Raw genomic sequence first — 4888 nt, 5'->3', positions numbered from 1 at the left:
TTGAGGTGCCTGCAGCACAACCAAATACCCGTTTTCTAATCACCTCGTTACTGATACGCTGACGCCATCCACAACCAGTCACGCTTCTGAGGCATCGGTGGTCGAAACCCTGAAGACGCCTCACATCCTCTACCCGCAGAGGCCATGTCTCGCACCCATACAACAACACTGCCCTTACTGTAGGCTGATACACACGACCCTTAAGATCCAGTGAGATGCCTTTTTGACGCCACAAGTGACGCAAATTAGCAAACGTGATTCGAGCCTTCGAGATTCTTGCACTGACTTCATCAGACACACTCCCGTCAGAGCTAATACAACTACCGAGGTATGTAAAGTTTTCCACAATCTCCAGTGGTTCTCCTTGAATTGTAAGGGATATGTTCGCAGATGGCACGTTATGAAGCAGGACTTTGCACTTTGAAGGTTCAAGGCGCATGCCAAAAGATGGTATGATGGCGGTCAGTTTATTCAACAGGGTTTGTGCTTCGCTATGGTCTTCAAAGATGAGGGCGATGTCATCTGCATACTCCAGGTCGACAAGGCTCTCACCAGCAACAATTTGTAGACCGTCCAGTGTTCGCCTCATTATTTCATCAACTACGAAGCTGAACAAAAATGGATAGAGTGGACATCCTTGTCTGACAACACATTTTGTAGGGAAGCTTTTGGAGAGCTCACCATACAATCTCACCCGCCCAGAAGTATGTGAATATAGAGATCGGATTATGTTTACAAACTTCTAGGGCATAACCTGTTGAGCAAGTGTAGTTAACAGAACTGATCGATCAACAGAATCAAACGCACCCTTGAAGTCAGGGAATACCAGGATTGTGGGTCGTCTGTACATGTGGCGTTGATCTAACGCCTGACGGAGTGTGAAGATGTGATCAACGCAGCCTCTACCCGGTCGAAATCCCGCTTGATTCTCACGAGTCACGTTTTCACGTGCCACCGTAGGATGACGAAGAATCAGTGACGCCAGAAGCCTAGTCACAACGGGCGTCAGACTAACACCTCTGTAGTTGCTACATTCATTTTGAGAATGGGCACCACTATCGATTCACCCCAGTTGTCTGGGACGGTCTCCTTCTCCCAGATAGACCCAAGTAGGCTAGACAGGCACTGGCTGAGGAATCCACCGTCATATGGACATGCTGGTCGTCTGAGGGATACACCTTACTGCCTTCACACTCCCGTCGCAGACAGTACGACTTTACACCCAGACCACTTCGAACTACGATTACTCGTAGACTGTTACTCTTTGCTCGCCGGAATAAGACGCTCAAAGCGTCGTGAAAACTGTCGGAACTACAGTCTATGGCGAAGGATACGATTAACAACAGCAATTATCGGCGCTTTTAAGAGATATGAACCGCACGCAGGCGGCTAGCAACGGGCAAACATTTAACCAGACTCCTTAAAATAATATGAACATCAGCAGAACAGACTGTAGCGGCTTTTGGATCACCAAAGCGATAGAAAACCGATGGGGTTAGTTCAAAAGCCGTATTTGGATATTTGATCCTCGTTTCAGAGAGACAGCAACACCAATACAGAGGGAGTCAAGTGTACATGCAAGATCTGTTTGTTGTTCGGTCCACTTCAGGGCGCGAACGTTAAAGGCAAAGTGAGCGTCGAGATCTGAAGAGTAATTTTGAAGTGCCTGAGGCCGTGGCGGCCGAGTTAACCGTAGGTAGTGCAGTTAACGCTATTGAACGGCGAACGGATCTCAGTTCCTAAGGACTGACCTACGGAGATAACGCTGGCAATGGAGTGAAGACGGAGAGAACGTATGTGAATTAGGAAGAAGAGGAGCGCCAGTAGTAACCCGTTTTCGATCACCCACCCTGCGGCATTAAGCTGATGGCATCACGGTTGACTGATGTGACATGAGATTATTCGTAAATGCGTAACTCATGGTTGTACGTGGGCGACCATACTAGACAGGAAGACAGTTAGGGTCACCAACCGCGATCCCAACCGCAAAGCAGCGGCGGTTGACATAATATTGCCAGAGCCATCTACGTTTTTAAGGAGCAAATCGCCACCCTTATTGCACCCTCCTAACTTGAAGATCAGGGTACTCCTACCTACCTGATGATAGCTCCGCATGTCACAAATATACTCCCCAGTATAGCTCAACGGGCAATGGAGGTGCATAAACCACCACACTGTAACAAGTTCGTTTCTTCGTCGCTTCTTTCAGGAGCCTCAGGTAGCTCGCAGGTTAATGCGCGAACGTAGCGACCTCTTGACTTCTGTCTAGGCTTGTCAGCCTGGCAGAATCTCAGTCCCCGAGGTTTCGGGTTTAATGATAGATATGCACCAAAAATAGTGCTAAGCTGAACTATTTTCTCTCATCCAAAACCGGTTGTCTTTCTCAAACTGAAAACTGCTTCCGATCCTACAAGTTCTTACAAAGTATTGTAGTACTTGGCGCTGTGTTGCTTCGAGTTTTCATCCCTTATAAGAACACAGCATGCGAAGTCATTTGGGTAAGCACGAATATATGGCGAACTGTCATCTTAGGCTACCACGTTCAGGGGTGTAAGACAAGGTCCGGTTGACAACTGTCGCGCCTCTGGATAGATACCTCGGGATTCAACTCATAATCTGTTAGTGGGACTGGGACATCTCCACCAGCCAGTGGTATTTCTTCATCAAAGATATCACCCTCAATAGACCGCTGCTTAGTTTCCCGTTCCATCAAACAACTAACGGACTATGTCATCGTCTCCAGTGCTTGCTCAGAGCTCCCGTGTCATCTCATTTTTCAATAGCTGAAACCACCGCTCCCTTGGTCTATGGCTGATGAAAGGAACCTGAATGAACGGACATTCAACCTGCTGGCGTGAATTTCATACCGGGTTGTCCGTACCAGTAAGTTCAGTATGCTCAGTAGTGCAGTATACAATGCCTGCTATTTTGCAAAATGGCAACCAATTGGTTCACGGATTCACGAATTGATAGACAGACTTTCGCCCAAGTTTCCCGGGTCAGTTTTGTTCTTGTCGTTCAGCGGCTGTCGTTCACCTGAAAGGCACAAGTGAAAAAAGGGTGCAGTACTGCTCTTTGTGTTCTCAGCGCGGGGTAGTATGCTTGCCAGCGCGAGGATTCGCATAAATAAGTGTCTAATATTGCTTTAAACTGGGTTCTCGAAGGAGCGTGGACAACCGTCGAAGGAAGGTCATTCCACGCAGCTACTACCTGAAATGAGAACATCTTTCCCTGATAAATGTGTGTGCTGAGCTTGAAAATTTTCTTCCTCTGTCCCCGCCGTGTGTTTGAAGGGTCAACGGTGAAAAACCTGTTGGCCAAGCTTTGCTCAAAAAGGGCATAAGTAAGAATTAGGTCCCCTCGGAGACGACGATAGTTCGTTAACGCGACAGGGGCGTAGAGGGTGTTTGGGGACAGCGCAAATCCCCAAACAGTGGTCTATGTTGATTGGTTCATATGAATGGGCAGAGACAGCTGTTAACGACCGACTTTCTGCAGCGTCAGAAAGCTTTCGCAAAGAGATATCAGAGAAGATACAAGTTCCGTTAGTGCAAATTTAATGTAACCATTAGGTAGCTGGGGCAACATCACGGATTACTAGGTACCAACTGGATCACCGCGTTCCAATCAGACAAACATTCCGAATTAAAGCAAGCCCGATCTACAATCTTCTATGGCGCCGGACTTCACCGAAGATCCCCAAGGGTTTGTTTTGAGATCACTTCTGTTTATGGTCTACGTCAACGACCCTTCAGACGTTCTATGAAGTCCATGTCTACTTTTTTGATACGAATTGAAATGCCGGCGTTCAAATGCCAGTGTCCTTTAAATGGATGCATATGTAGTGATTTGTATCTTTCTGTTGCTTACATTAAAACATTACGTATTTTACGCTTGAATACGCCAAACCAAAAAAGTGTTCACCTGCACAATTTCAAGCAATACAAACGTGGTCACACGTTTACACTTTCTCTTCTGCTTTATCTCGCGCTTACAAGGTTCATTCGTAAGCCTTATGTGCTAACTCCGGTATCACGACATTTCATAAGTCATAAGTGTTCAGAAGAAGACCCCTGGACAGCCACGGTTGGATTATCGTTTATTCGCTGACCTGGGAAAACGACGAACTAATTCACGGATTCACGGATTCACAGATTGATACACAGGATCGAGACTATTGCCCAAGTTTCCCGGGTCGCTTTTGTTCTCGTCGGTCAGTGGCAGCCGTTCACCTGAAAGGCACACGTGAAAAAGGGTGTAGTGCGTCTGTTCCATCCTACATCTCTATTATTGTACACCCAAACTAGCGTCATTATTTTCATTCTTTTGCCACACACTTAATAAAGTAGCTTTCTGTGGCAAGACCACTACACTGACGCTGCAAACAGAGATCGTTGGACCGGCGCCATCCTCTGAAGGACTAAGAGTGCGTCCATGTGTCTTTCGGAGAGGACTCAGCGAGCACCTCTGTCGTGCATGGTGAGAATGGGCCGGAAGACGTCACAAGAGTGGGTGCTAAAAGGAATTCCGGTACCTGGCTGCCTTCAAAAATGCCCTTCTCGCTGCACCATGAGAAACCGGTTCAAAAGGCATTCGCCGTTCCACGGGTGACTTGGTGCGTCCTCTCCGGTATTACTCGCATGAACTTCCACGTACTCTATGGGACCTAGGTAAATCCGCTCGTCGAACATGACAGCTAATTTATCTACTCAGGACACAAGGAGGTACTATACCTCATTGAGCGCGTCCAACGAGCTGCTGCAAAAATCGTTGCCGGCCTGAAATCCATGGCCTACGAAATGCGCCTCTCGGTGCTTGATCTCTTTCCCCCGTGGTGTCGTCAACTCCAGGGAGGCCTGATATTTACCCAGTACCCAGTTGGACGCAC

This window comes from Opisthorchis viverrini (assembly GCF_000715545.1).
Source record: "Opisthorchis viverrini unplaced genomic scaffold opera_v5_249, whole genome shotgun sequence".
Classification (NCBI taxonomy): Eukaryota; Metazoa; Platyhelminthes; class Trematoda; order Opisthorchiida; family Opisthorchiidae; genus Opisthorchis; species Opisthorchis viverrini.
The sequence above is the reverse complement of the archived record's forward strand: the minus strand, read 5'-3'. Positions refer to the sequence as shown.